This window comes from Cebidichthys violaceus, unplaced genomic scaffold (genome assembly GCF_023349555.1).
Source record: "Cebidichthys violaceus isolate CVI_PGR_0920_01 unplaced genomic scaffold, fCebVio1.0.p SCAF_2, whole genome shotgun sequence".
Taxonomy (NCBI): domain Eukaryota; kingdom Metazoa; phylum Chordata; class Actinopteri; order Perciformes; family Stichaeidae; genus Cebidichthys; species Cebidichthys violaceus.
The window spans coordinates 21243477-21258682 of NW_027176372.1; the positions used below are offsets into that span (position 1 = coordinate 21243477).

General features: G+C 44.2%; 1 protein-coding gene across 1 annotated transcript in view; it reads left to right on the forward strand.

Annotated features, from left to right (window-relative positions):
- LOC137875955 (ecto-NOX disulfide-thiol exchanger 2-like) overlaps positions 1-15206 on the forward strand; it is a 153673-nt gene that overhangs the window by 77243 nt on the left and 61224 nt on the right.

The following is a 15206-nucleotide window of genomic DNA, read 5'->3' on the forward strand; positions in this document are numbered from 1 at the left end:
TTGTACGGATTCAACAAAGGAATAATAACATGTTGCTTGGCTACTTTTGGAGGCTAGCTGTGTCCCCCTGTTACCAGTCTTTCTGCTGAGCTAAGCTATCCGGCTGCTGGCTGGAGCTTCATTTTTAACCGAGATGATAGTGGTATTGATCCTCTCATCTATGGTTCATTCCCAACATGTCAAAACTGTTCCAATGAATGAGACGTATGAGAGGGTTCAGCCTGTGTGCTTAGAAATAGAGTTATGATGTTTAACTAGTGTCTGCTTTGGTCAGGTCACGTTGGGTCAACAGCTGACAATGTGCCAGCATGTAGTGTGTGTGTGTGTGTGTGTGTGTGTTACTGTTGCCATATCAAATGTGCCAAGAAGATAATGTTTGTGCTCGCTGATCCCTTCTGTAAAACCTAGCTCGCTTAAAGCCACGATATAGAAACACGTCAACATCCCTATAATCCCTCCAAGGCCTGGTTTCTTAAACCACGGTTCACAACCTCAACTGAGGCATGAGCAGACCTCTGTTGTTGAAGAGTGTGACTCAGTCAGTGGATACGTATATACGCCCCGCAAACACAAAATGCACAGTTACAGCACAATAATACAAAAACAATCGATAGCAAAAAGCTATTTTAGCAAAAGCCCATAAACGTCAGGACACAAGATGGTGGTTTAAGTTCCTCTCCGTAGTTCTGCCTCAAGAAGAGGCAGAACAGTCCTCCGGTTAATGGTGTGTCATCTCGACAATGGTTTGTGTTTTACATGCAGTTTCAGACTAACAATCGGCAACTGAACTGGGTGTTGGTTGGTGCACTACACTACACTTTACTAAGGCACTTTTGCAGCATTTGATTCACAGGAGCTTGTGTTTTCTGTCAGGAATAGTTTTTTTGTGTGAGAAAAATAATCTCTCTCTCTCAAATTGCTTTCATAAATCGACTTTTAACTCATCTACATTCATTTGCAAAGTGTCACAAGGAGAGTTGCATTTATTCAGACCCGTATTTAAAAGTAATAATTTAAAAAGAAAGTAATTCAATATGAATAATAAGAGACTCTGAATGAACTAAAAGCTCAAATCACAAGGTCCAATTACTAAACTGTGTTAACTGTATCAATATGTTATGTACAAAGACTCAATTATTCCCACAGGACAATAGTAGCAGCATTCGCAGCCGACCTGACTCATAAGTGAACAAATTGCCTGCATTAGAGCAACCAGAGGGCAACCAGAGGGCCCGCAAGCAACGCTTGAAATGTCCCACAAGAGAGCAGCGAACAGAGCCGAGTAGCCCTCTAGGCTCGCTATGCAACCTGGGCAGGGCGCCGCAAATTACGCGTGTGGAAGTGGGTGTCGATGTTTACACCCCGAGAGTGAAACACTTTTATGGCCATTTATTCTAACGCCATAACTCTGGGAACAGAATGGAGGACTGTGGCTACATCTCACGTTTGGTCAGAGACGAGGAGTTATCCAAGATGGCTCTGATGTTGTGCCTCGTCTCTCTCTCCATCCCTGGCCTCCACAATGTCCAGTTCCTACCTGATCACCCAGCTGGCTTGTTGAGACCGCTGACCTCCAAGCCTTGATGCAGAGCACTGGCTGTTGCACACACTGAAGGATCTGAGGCTCCTCTGGAACACCAGTGCTTTGTCCCTTTTCTGAATAGAGCTTCAGTGCTGTTAGTCCAGTCCAGCTTTTCATTGATTTGAAAGCCAAGGTCCTCATGAGTCCACCCTCTTCTCTTCCCTTCTGGTAGTCAACCACCTCGAGCTCTTTGGTTTCACTGGAATCATACATGTCAATAAAATGAGTCGCCAAAAAATATATACTTAATACCTTTTATAAAGATCCTTCAAAGTCTTTACTACACAAACTACCGGTTGGCGGAGGCATGAAACCGAAAGGCAGTCATTTTAGTGTCACCTCTTGTGTCCAGATTGGCAAAGAAGGAAGAAGAAGAAGAAGATAAGAATCTCATCAACAACATAGAAGCGTCCCTTTCACAGCAGTGTATTAAATTGATCGTATTTTCTTTGTGCATAATAGATGAAGAATGAGCCGTGGTTGGTATTAGGCCTATATATTGATTTGATGATGGAACCTATATCCTTGTCCAGGTCCAATGTTTATGTTGGCAATTGAGATTGATCCAATTAAAACAGATACACTGAGCTGACTCAGGGAGATTGAGTTATGACTCCGTGACTATGTGAGCAACACACACACACACACACACACACACAAAAACATTCACAGAACAGCTGACATTGTAGTCGACTGAGTAATTGTGACAGCATCCTGTCAGAGTTAGACACATTCTTCCGCCATCATCTCCGTTTTTCTCACGCTTGGATCGACGTTAAAGCTTATGAAAAAAAAAAAAAATCGCCGTTGGAGGAGGTTGAAACTCTCGGATTCAACATGGAAAACCACTCATGCACTCATGATCACGATGAACACCAATCACCGGAGCTGTGTCATTGATATTGTCCCTGAAAGGCACACAACAGCTCATTCACATGAATTGTGGAGCTATACCACTTCATTAACGGTGTTCTCCACAACTCTGGCTAAATATTCTAAAGCGGAGCGCTTTGAGATTAATGAAGCATCGGCGCTTGTGCCCATCTGTTTATTATTTTCCAATGTCACCACAGCCTCGGAGAGCACTTCATTGTTAAGCATTCTGCATTGAGCGCGTTACATTCAGGCGTACTAATTCCCCTTAACATAAAGTTATGCTCCTGTGTTTTTTTCGCTCTCCATCTGTGAAAAGCCTTTTCTCTCTCCTTTGTGGAGTTTGTTTTTCTGCCTTGTGCTCCTTAGCGCACGCTTTTCATTTGTGTGTTCGCATCCATGCATTCGATTGTCAGTCGCATCCATATTTAAGATAAATGGTTATGAAAGTTGCCACCCTATTACTACCTAGTGAATTATATTTGTGTTTTTTTTTTTTTTTTTTTTTTTTTTTTTTACTGCTCTCGCTCTAAAAACAGCCTCTGCCAGCGCTCCTTTCAAGAGTATCGTAAACATTACCGACAGAGTGGGGAGCTGTCTGTGATGGAGATGGAGGGAAACGCTCTTTGCCCACGCGTCGAGAGGCAGAGGTGTTCGCCGGGATTTGATCTGTGTGGCAAACAATGGATAAGGCCGGAGCGGCGGTGATACATCTTCATTAAAGTCGTTTTGCCGAAGCGGTGTCTGAAGGGTGGTGTATAGAGGACAGACGGGAGGAGACAGAGATGGAGAGGGAGGAGGGTCGGGTGAAGAGGACAGCTGCGGCTCCCCTCATGGATCATCTGGAATAGCAGCTGGTGCTTCCCTACCTTTCGCCTCTACCTTCCTCCTCTCTCCTTCCCCCGTTCACCCTATATTTCCCCACCCTCTCCTTCTCCCTCGCCGGCCCAAATTACCCGACGTCTTCATTAATGTCTCATTACAGCTGAGTCAGCCGCTGTTACCCACCGCCACATTAGAGCAACGCACCGCTCATTCGGTTGTTAGGGAGCTGAGCTCTTCGCGTTTTTTTTTCCCGCCTTCACTCGTACGCTCTGCAAAACTCAAACGGCACGTGAGATAAACAGGCAAACTGAAAGAAGGAACAGAATACCGCTACAGTACCGCGCTCTTAATCCTTAAGATTTTAAACTTCTTTAAACACCTTTAGTTTAAACCGTTTGCACTGCACTACACATCTCGTTTTGTGAGAGCATTGGTTATTTCTTTTATATGATACATATCGAATAATCTCCGTGCTCGTCAGGAAATCAGTGAGGTGCTTTTTTTTCGTCAGCGGAGCTCGGTGTTCTCCATCTGCAGACGGACGGACGGACGGACGCTTTGTCCGACGGGATGAATTCATTCTCTTTGAAGTAATCCGACCGGTTCCTTTTTTCCTTTACTTCACCCCTACCGTCTCTGTCTGTCTCTCACTCTCCTTTAACCATTTATGAAGCATGAAATCTCAGGTCAATCAAAGTTGACTGCTAAGTGCAGTGCGTCCACTGTCCCTGTTCTGCCTGCGCTCAAACAAGCAGCTGAGAGGAGGCCTCCGAGCAGCAAACCTGACCTCTGCTGCACTCCATCCATAATCCATAGGTTCAGTAGACTCTTCTAGTCGGTCTGCTCTGAACATGCTCGGCACACGCACATGCATGTCCCCCCCCCCCCCCCCCCCCCCCCCCCCCCGAGCCTGCCCCCCCACCCCCACACACACACACACATACAAGGCAGAGACTTGACGCAAGCAATAAAAGATGCACACACTCAGTCAAATGTTATGTTTTATGGTCTTTGAATAATCCAGATGGATTGACTATCCAGTCTCCATCATGAATAAATGAATCCTGCTCCGTATTGACTCTAAACTAGAGGAAAGGCGCCAGGTCTCCATCACTTTTCAACTGAGCAGTGTGTTTGTGATTTATGTGGCGGTTGCCCATCATTTTTTAAATGGGATACTCCTGTTTGTTGTCATTCTTCGAGTTGGGTGAAAGCATCATTCCATCATTCCATCAGATAGAAGAAGATAGAAGGTCTCGTGGATCCATAATTCTGAAACTGATCCCAGGGAACCATATCAACGTGGTTTGTTATTAAACATACTTTCGGCTGATATATTGTTATTTTAGACTCTCCGAAAATTGATATCTAGCAGCCTTAACATATAGTGTGGTTATGATTGTTATAAAAGATTTAAAAAGGCCCCTGCACACCCACACATCAGGTATTTTCACTTAGTCTGGTTGATGGCTGATTAGACCGCTCAGATTGAAGGTGGGAAGAGTTATGCTGGAACTACGTGAAGTCACCCGACTGCATAATGTAATTTGTCCCGCTCTGGCAGTTGCTTATGAGAGTGAGGGAGGTGTCAATCAAGCAAAGTCCGTGCACGCCCACACAGTCCTGAGAAAACCTCTAATCAGGCACAGTAATTGACACCTGTGACGGTGGACCATGGCTGCGCAGGGCCTCCTTAAAGGCAGCAGCGTCGACACGGGACTCTCGAGAAGCTGCGTGGGGCGAGTGGGTGAAGCAAACGCCTCCAGTACTGTACGGCGGGTAACTGCTCGTTATACCACAGTGTGACATTTTTCTACTCCTAAACATGCGAAATACACAGCGTACATGTACGGATGTAAGATTTGGGGTTGTTGAAAGCTTGATTTTAGACCAGGATAAACACATATTGGACTTTATACCGAGCGAACAGACATGAAATCAATATAATCTGCTGTTAAGAAAACAAACAAGTGTATTTCCCCAAAAAAATGTCACAGTTTTCCTTTGATTGCAGAGTCCCTGCATTTCGTCCTCTATGATTCAATCGAAGCTGACCAGACAGCTGCACCAATAGATCGCGAAGCACTTTGTCAATTCTACTTTAAGATAAGTGCTGTGTAAATGAAGACGATTGTTGTTATTAAAGTATCACTGGTTTGGACAGATAATATGACAGATTGAATAAATAGGTCCTTCTGCAAAAGTGTCGTCACTTTGTCAGCATGAGGGAAAAAGAAATGCCTTGTTTTAATTGAATTCTTTGTTATCTGACTTTTTGCATGACTCATTTGTCAATCTGTATCATATCTGTCTTATTTTTAGAATGTAACAGTTTTCTCGTCAGTGTGGCAGCAGCAGACAGACTTGGGAACAGTCTGTATCAGTTTGGTGTGGTTGTTTATTACGTGCCTGTCCATAACACCAGTCATCTGAATTTGATGAAACTTGTCAGCGGTATGACAAGCAACGGTCAAAACAAACCATCATGTGTGTCACCTATTGGTGCGGAAAGGGGCTGAGTCACCATGTTTAACCACTGTAGGCCTGTCACGTCATCAGCACATTTATCATGTATTTATACTGTTCAACAGAAACGTGTCAAATGCATTTTTTTTGTCAGAATTCTGAATCCATGTGTAGATCTATCATTATGAAAATGACCCTACCTCCCACTTGATTTATTGCCTCAGGAAATGAGTTTATGGTCTCAATCGCTAGATTCAACTCTTCTTCAATTCAGCGTGATGTTCATTTAGTAAATTATGTTCCCGTTTAGAGTCAAACAGACCATAAAGCAGGCTGGGATTTAGGGCGGGGCGTTCTTGTGATTGACAGGTCACTATCGAGGCATTTTCCGGTCTGGGAGTTTTTCATCTTACAACTTGAATCTTTTCACGGTTCGTGAAAGTTAATTGTTACATGTTGGTCACCTGAACATGTATTATTCAGCGTTTCAAGGAGTCAAAGAAGAAATTTCAGGTTTGTGTAAAGGCAATTTTACATTATTATTATGCAAAGATTATCTTATCTATTTTTTTACGTAACTATATATGTAAAAACTACTATAGAATACTACAGAGTTACTATTTTGTCAGCACCAATTATTGTTGTTGAATTCAGTCGGGTAAACTTTTATTCAGTCTGAGTTGTGTTGACCATAATAAGTGTTCTGATCTCTAGATATCTTTATGGTCAGGGTTGGTCGCGGTGTGTTATTATTGGGATATTGACTGTTTGTTGAGTTTGTTTTTTCACTGAGTCATACACCAAAACTGTGATGACAGCAGAGTTCTTCTCCATCTCTCCCCTCTCTGGCAAATATAATTACATCTCTCTCTCTCTCTCTCTCTCTCTCTCTCTCTCTCTCTCTCTCTCTCTCTGACCTTTCAACCCTACAAGCTACCACTTATTATCACAGACACACAGACACTCTCATCTCTAAATCTGGCAGGATTTATTCACTCGGGCAGCAATGTCTAAGACACTTTATCTCATGGATGTAATTTAGCTTCTTTTTTTTTCTCCCCAAGAGTTTTCGAGAGACTTTGTGACTCATAACTCACATTGTCCTCTGAAGAAAGATTAAAGCAGGTTTTTCCAATGTTTTTGTACTGATTACATCCATGCATCCCTCTGTCCTCTGGTCAACCTTTGCTAACGATGTCTCGTCTTAACCCGTCAATAACGCCACAAACAGGCCGCAGTCTACTTTGTCTTCACACTCTCCCATGTAACTGTGGATCTGTGAGACAAAAGGAGCTTACTGCTGTTGAACAGGTCACAGCAACTCATTAAAATTGAGCAAACGCGCATGGTGTGCAGACCGTGATGCTGCGGCACAAAGTCTCCCAAAGGAAGTCCCTTCAGAGCAGCCCATGAAGTAGCTACACGTCTGGTTGAGTGGGCTCGCATCCCTGCAGGAACTGAAAACCGCTGTTCTGCGGAAGCGTTGAAAATGACATCAACCAACCGATGTGGCAAATGCTGCGAAGAAAACCCCCCGGTCTTGCAAGGTGACATGATTCATTTATTGTCATTGTACAACACAGGGTTGCCCAACAAAAATGCAGTTTGTAGTCCCATATGCTACATAAGAAAAGCACATAAAAACTGTATTATGTGGCGGAGGATGAATTTAGTCTCACAGCCCGAAGAAAGAAGCTGCTCCGATGTCTGGCGATACGGCAGCTGATGTACTTCTGTATCGCTTGCCAGATGGCAGCGGGGTGAACAGGCTGTGGCTGGGGTGGGTTTTGCCCTTTGCCTTCCATAACAGAATCAAAGCTGTGAAGGAGACTTCCTTAGAGGCTGAGTGTGCGTTACATAGGCTGTGCAATGCCCTAACTGGGGCACAGGTTGAGCATCTCCTCCTGCTCTGCCTGTAGTTACCTCTACTACCTGATTCATAGACTGAGGATTTAGCTCTTTTGGCAAAGTGACACACCTGGGCCGTCCGCCCTCCAATGTGAAACAATCGCCACTGCCAGAGAGAGCTCACAGCTTTCCAACTCGTCAAAGAGAGACGGAACAAAAGCTTGAAAGACGGAGCTTTCAAGTCGGGCTCCCTTCCGAAACTGAGTCATAAACGCTAATTGTACTTGGTCCAACTGAGACTGCAGGAAGCGAAAGACAAGAGGCACGGAGCAGCAGACTGGGTCAACATTCATGCTCAAACACCAGAACGAAAAGACTCTCCACCTCAGGGAGCAATTCCAGTAGATGGAGCTGTGGCATTGCTCAACGTCTCGTGACCTGCGCCTCGTCTTACTGTTGAGAGCCGGACTCCACTGTGGCAAGACCCGCAGGCACAGAAGCAGTTGGGTTTGATGCCCAATCTGCCCGTCTACCTGCAACAAGACGGTCAGCTCGGGACGGTAGTTGCCACGGATGACCCCGTATCGGCTGAATCATCTGTCTGTTCTCAGCAGCGCGTTGCTCTGAAACATGTTAACACCACGCTGGGAAAATATAGAGCCGTCAGGAGAGCAAGACCCCGTAAAAAGCTCATCCAATGGAATGTCTGTGATGTCATCTACAGGTGGACTTTCGGCTAGATGATATGAGGTTGTGAATACTTTTGAATGTCCTGGACTCTATCCTGCAGACACACGGCCTACATATATATAGCCTTTATAGCCAACACACTACATTACATTGCAAAAACCCATGGCCAACATCCTACATCGGTAAAATAACGTGAAAAAGAAGGGAGAACGTGTGTGCACAGAAGATGCAATGGACAGTAAATAAGGCAGTTACAATGATGTGTGTGATGATAGGATGATAAGAATCCCTGCTGTACAGAATAGATTAGATTAAGTAGGATACGTGTCAACGAGACGTGTGCATGTTTGGATGAGGCATTAATATGTATGGAAATATGTAAGTGACCCTGTTGTATGTAGAGGAAGGAGGCGCTATGGGATGTTGATGTTATAGTGACAATAAATATATGATGGAACAACAATATCAAAGTGATATGATAATATTACAAAAGTCAACCATTATTATCATTTGATAGATAACTATACAATATAATGTATATATTATATGATTACATGTTATGATACAATAATACTCATTATAATAATTAACATTACATGTATCCAACAATGACAATGAGTATTTATTGACCACCATAACTGTCATGGCGGTCTCTCGCTCGTCCTGCAGAATGTCTGCGTCTAAACGCGCCGTAAAAAACGCCGTCCGGACCAATCAGTGGAGTTAGAGAGGAGCACTTTGAATATCCCCCCCCCACAACTGTTGGTACTGGAACATTGCCAGCAGGGGCTGCTTGCAGCAACAGCATGTTGAACTGACACTAACTGCTGGTGGGAGAACTGTGTAGTGTGAATGAATTAAACTGTGACCTAATTAGTGATTATTTACCCTGGATGTACATTTTTATATGAAAAAAAAAACCAGGGGTTTGTTAAACACTATGCTCGCTGCCAGCTTTAAACCCAAACCCAATTTGATTTCATGCTTCATAAGACACAACATTTTCTTTTGTTTCCTCATGCAGCCCATTCAGAGGTATCGCCACTGTAGTTAGTTATGCTCTATCAGTTTGTTTAGTCTTTTAACTCAAATTAAATTAATCAAATAGGCCTTGAAATGTTTTAAATGTTGCTTTCTGAAGTGTGTGTGTGTGTGTGTGTGTGTGTGTGTGTGTGTGTGTGTGTGTGTGTGTGTGTGTGTGTGGATACTCTTTTACATTGTGTTACGCTGTTCAGAATATCCCTGGTAATTTATGGGGCAAAGCAATGTCCCTGAATACAAAAAAAAGCAGGAAGAGGAAGTATTCCTCCTCAGATGTGAAATTCAATTCCACCTTCATTCCAGACCCACAAAAGAAAAAAATAAATAAAATAAGACATACAAGATAAAGCCAGGGGGGGAAAAAAAAATCTTTCAATTAAAAAAGAATACATACATATCTAAGCTATCTGGCCAGTGTTTTCTGAGCCTGGATGAGTGCAGAGGGCAGCGCCTCCTGGCTGGTTAAAGCCTCGATGATGCCGCTCATCCAAGCCGCGCGTATCATCGAACGTCAGACGCCTCTGTTAGCCACTATGAGGAGCCGCTGCACGCTCCCTTTCCTGTAGCGTGAGCTGGTTACATACAGTAGGTCTGCACAAAGCTCTCAATACATATTCACTTGGCCTACCTCCCTGAGAGGCCAAAGGTCAGAGTCAGCTGGAGAGGATCACGTGTTTTCCATGCGGGCAGATCCTGATGCTGCAAGTTGTTGTAATACTTTTTAATAATAATGAATAGTAAGTGTATCCACACATTGACATTCACTGTGAAATGGCAATTATGTTAAGAGACAGCACTCCGGGACCACAAGGGCAATTCTGATAGGCTCCTCTCGTGGAAATAGATGTTTATATCACGAGCAATAATGGCATTGATTGGCTGGTTTGGACCTTGATTAGAAGTGTTATTGGGTGGAGGCCACAAGGCAGCTGCTCATAAGATAAGTGGATGAATTTACTCTTTCTTTCTCCCTGTTGCGCACGCACACACACACACACACACGTACACTGCCCTCACACATAGATAGAAATACCATTTTGTTACACACACACATGATTCACTTCATTTTTAGCATTTTTGTATGAACAAAAGGCCTCACAGGAGGAGGAGAGTCTCCCGTGGTTCTCTCTGCTGTGTTCGCTACGCACACGATATAGTTGCACACACACACACACACACACACACACACACACACACACACACACACACACACACACATATGCTCGTACTCTGCGATTTGATCTCCTGCAGCCATCAGCGAGAGACTGACTGAGGCTAATATCCTATACAGTATAAGTCAGGGGGAAAATGAATAGTGTAAAAATGAATGATGGAAATTGTGGTTCATAAAAATTTCACAGAGTTTAACAGGTGCAATCTATGCAGAACAAATGTGATAAGGTTATGTCCATCACAATACAGGAAATCAAATGAAGAATTCTTTATGGTTAATTGAGATTGATGGGTTTTTGGAGAGACATCGGGAGGAGATCAGGAGGGAAATGGGGATGCAGATGGGGAGACAGTTGGCAAGGTGAGTAAAAGGCCAAGTTCCAGGAGGCTTAGGCCTGTCTGTTCATCGGAAGATATTACCCACATTACCCAACATGCCTCACAGCGGCTGTCCGTGTCCCTCCGACCGCCACCCATCGCTGACTCTGCTGAGAGGGAACATTTACTGTGGAAATCACAGTTTGAGGAGAGAGAGAGGGGAGGTTGTGCCAAGGCAGAAAAGAGAGTACGACAGTGATAGCCGGGAGCTTAGAGTAGTCAAATTCATACTTTTTCATTTTAATTTCATGTCTCTGCTTCTCACACACACACACAGGCCGGCTTAATAAAGATTTTACGTCAGAAATAAAGCACCGGGATGAGGATGCACCGTATGTGTAAATGCTTTAGAGCAGGCGCCATGTACAGTAACGGAGGAGCTCACACAGAATATTTATATATTTTTAAAGTGAGCGGGAGAAAAAGAGATCAGAGACTGGCGGCCTTGTGTGGGCGGTCGGAGAACTAGAAGGTTCGTCTTGATGTTTTTGTTTAAGGGCGCTTTGGTGATCTCTGGGTCTCGGAGGAGTTTCTCACCACAGACCCCTTTTTGCGCTGAAACCACTCAAACACTAGATCATCGTTAGCGATGAAACATAAAAACATGGCTTCCGGGCTGAAGCGCCATTGTTGCCATAGCGATAAGAGAGCCGGAGCGACTAGAAATCCCCTGGAAGTAGAGAGAGTAAATAATATCTCATCACACACACACAGACACAGACACACACACACACAGACACACACACACACACACACACACACACACACACACGTCGCTGCTGCTGCTCTCTGACAGGACGGCTGAGGTCTGTAGGTTGGTGCATGTAGAAAAAATAGGATTGATTTGAGTTTTTTTGACAGATTAAACTTCAAATGATGGCGCTGGACGGAACGCTTCATCCTCTAGGTGCCGTGAATGTCTTCATCAACTTGTTGAGAGATTACGGTCTGGACCAAAGTGGTGGATCGATGGACCGGCCCAATATCGACGTACTGCGACTGTGGCAGGGTCCTCCTTCAATCAGAGGATCGGCGGTTCGATCCCCGGCACTTAACCCCAAGTCGCTCCCGTAAGCTGTGCCTGCGGTGTGTGGATGTTGTATGAACGTCAGTTAGCCCTGATGGGCAGCTGGCTCCCCTGCCATCCGTGTATGAATGGGTGTGAATGATGACATGACGTGTTAAAGTGCTTTGAGTGGTTGGAAGACTATAAAAGCGCCGTACAAATACAGTCCGTTTACGGTCCATTATTTACAGCGATGCCGCTAGGATGGCTAGAAATAACAAGTGCCACTCTAATTTATTGAAAATGTAGCAAAACAATAAACAAACTTTAGCCACTTTGGGACTCCCTATGAATCAAGAAACTCGAGGGAGGGGGAGGAAGAGGAGGAGGAGGAGGAGATTGAAGCTGTTTGCTGACGGGGAAAAGAAGGAAACATGAAATGTTGATTTTACGTGAGTTCAAGGTATTTGTGTGTTTCAGCTTGACAGTTTATTTTTTGCATCATTTCATGTCGTTTTACAGTCGGTCGGGTTGTAGCAGCGGTCTCAGGATTTTGGACTCGAAAACTGTCAGAGATTTTGACGCAGCCCCGTCCTTGGTTGACCAAAGCTCCATATCGGCTATCGGTGGAGTCGTATCTGTCAGTTTTCGACTTTGGACCGAGAATCCCCCAGGAAAGTGACATTTTCTATTTGGGAGAAAATGAGAGCCACGTCTAAAATGTCTCAGAGCTGTTGGATTAAACCGAGACTGCTGTGCGTGAAGAGATGTATTTCTTTGTCTTCTATTCTGTATTTTGGTCGTCTGATCTGACGACGTGATTGCTGGCTGTTCTTCGTTTTCCCTCTTTGATTCTAATGGATTTGGAGTCAAAGTTTGCTTGATGAATCTTGCTGAAGATTGCTGAATCTTTTTTCTTCTTTTCTGCTGAACTCCACAGCTGCTCTGCTCAATGTGTGTGTGTGTGTGTGTGTGTGTGTGTGTGTGTGTGTGTGTGTGTGTGTGTGTGTGTGTGTGTGTGTGTGTGTGTGTGTGTGTGTGTGTGTGTGTGTGTGTGTGTGTGTGTGCAGATGTGCAACAAGAAGTTAGAAAAAACAACAACACCAACCACTCAGAAATCCAATCTGCTTCACCACCACACTTAACAGTTTTAGATCGACTTCAGTTGCAATTTGACAGATAACATTTGTACCGCGTCTTATATTAGCCTTGTTTGTAATTATAATATTGACACATCAGTGAACTTCTGTATTTGTTTCATTGGATTAAGGGGTTAAAAATAAACAAGTGTTATTTTTTGAAAAGATGTTCCAACACGAGAGCTTAATTTGAGGTGAGTCGGCCATGCTCTTAATCAGATTACTTCTTACTCGTGATTTGCCCTCAATTAACATTTAAATTGTGAACACAACAGAACAAATAAACCGCATTTTCTGCCGATTTTTTATTATTATTTTTTTTGCTCGTGTAAAGGAATATCAGATCGGAGTCTGATGGGATTATCACGGCCAAGCAAATGGAGCAAAACTAATAAACAAAGTAACAAAAAAATGAAATGTGCAGGCGGAGCAGGAAGCACACAGAGTCACTCAGCCCTGAGCAGTCGGATCATGTCTGTTGAAAGCGGTGCGCTGATGTGACCCCGGAGACGACGTTTTGTCTGATCTCGATGTTTTCCTGGGTCACAAAGAGCCTCATTTAATCCTTTTGTGCAGTAAGTACAAAAAACCCAGGCGTGTGCACACGGGATCACAATCTGACAGAAAAATGAATGAAATGCAAACATAGACACGGCTCACGGGTCAACAGGTCTTCATGCTCGGTTTATAAACGCTCACGTCTTCAGACGACCGGCCGTATCCATTCAGGATGGAACCCGTGTCTCCCAGCGCCGTGGACTGTCAGTGGCGGTGAAAAGTCATGCGTGCACGGAGTAACAATAAGGTCCGCGTCCATTTCCTGACCCACTCTTCTCCCACATGGTCTCAACACGTATCTGTGAAGGAAGGTGCCTTTGAGTTTTCACTGAATTGAGGCTTTTCTATAACTTTTTTTTTGGGGGTGTTCAGTGTCTTCAGTGCTAACTCCCGACCCTGCCAAGCTGCAATGACCAACAATTCACAATTTGTATTGAGTGAGATCTAAGCGTGCAGACAGGACTGATTTGTAATACTTTAACAAGAAAGAGGCAACGCAATATAAATCTATTTACCTTTTTGTTTTACTGATTAGAAAACATTAAATCACACTGAGCAGAAATATATATATATTAGTTTTGAACAATTTCTACTGCAGTGTGACCGTAGCCCGAGATACACATCTAGACGATCGTTGACCTCAACAGGTGACTTAGAAGAGTGTGATTGGCTTACAGCCTTACTATTGTCATACATCACTGCATGTTCCAACCCTGCAGACATGTAGTTTCTTCTCTTTGCAACATGATTGATCTATTAGAGTGCAGTGATAATCTTTCTTCCTGAGGTACCTTACTGTTGCTGTAGTGCCACAGACTCTTGAAAAAGTCTTATTTACGGCGCGTCCTTATGCTGATTAGACACTCCGATACTCGAGTCTGAGAGGCGGCTGCCGAACAAAATCGAACCCAGAAGACAAAAAATGTGGATGTTGCGAAAAAGGATACATTGCATAACAGGGTTTGCTATACGGCAGCCAGCTATTGTTTCTCCACAACAAACACAGATATGATTACAATTAGCGACGTCTGCGAGCCACTCCAGACAGACACGGGGCGGAGATACAGTTTGAATGGAAAACATCCCGGCGTGCCTCGGTAATAATTGGATCCGATTTTATTGCTCTGTTTCTCTTTTACTGCTTCACTTCTCTCTCTCTCCCCTCCGTGTTATCCATCTTCCTCTCCTCCACCTCACCAGAAGGAGTCATTCATCGCTCTGCCATCCGAGCAGTGTTTTCATTATCACCTGCCTCCTCTCCCTCTCCGTCTGTCACCTGGCTAAAGACGGATGCCGGGGTCATCGGCAGGAGACGGAGAAAGCCTGGGAGAAAGCCGGCGCGGTATCGCCGGCTCTTCGTCTTCGTGGTGTTTAGTTCCGCAGCGTCGTGTCACTGATAACTTTTGTTTCAGCTCTCTTCGCTCTACTCCGCTGCATAATCAAACTAGATCCCTCTTTCTCTGTTGACTCCTCCGTGCCGGTCCTCTTGAGCGAACATCGCCTCTGTGTTTTGTTGTGCTTTCATTTCAGTTTTGTCTCTTGTCAAGTTTTTTTGTCTCTCGTGGGGATAGAGACTTGGCTTGCAAGGCATTACATGTACACACACGGTGACATCTTTTTTCCTCCG